The sequence below is a fragment of the Penaeus monodon genome, chromosome 15 (genome assembly GCF_015228065.2).
Source record: "Penaeus monodon isolate SGIC_2016 chromosome 15, NSTDA_Pmon_1, whole genome shotgun sequence".
In the NCBI taxonomy this organism is placed as follows: Eukaryota; Metazoa; Arthropoda; class Malacostraca; order Decapoda; family Penaeidae; genus Penaeus; species Penaeus monodon.
Window position 1 is genome coordinate 35,867,037 of NC_051400.1, and position 323 is coordinate 35,867,359.

Here is a 323-nt window from a genome sequence, read left to right on the forward strand (position 1 = left end):
AGTAATCACAAATACACACTTTCTAACTCAAATTGTTCCACACTCACTAACACACATGTGCACATATGAAAGGTTCTTCAATTATCCAGACAGAAACCCAGCTGAAAAGTTAGACAAATTTTGGAAAACAACAGCGGTCTGGAAACTCCTTGAGAAACATTTCCAAAAACATCAATGTCTCTCCATCTTTCCTTTTTTCTCACAGTAAACAAAATTCTTAAATACTGGTCTATAAAATTTTATCAAATATTATCCTGATATAAGCATTTATCATGCCACTTCTGAACACATTTTTCCTGCAGGATTTCATATTTAAAGATCAT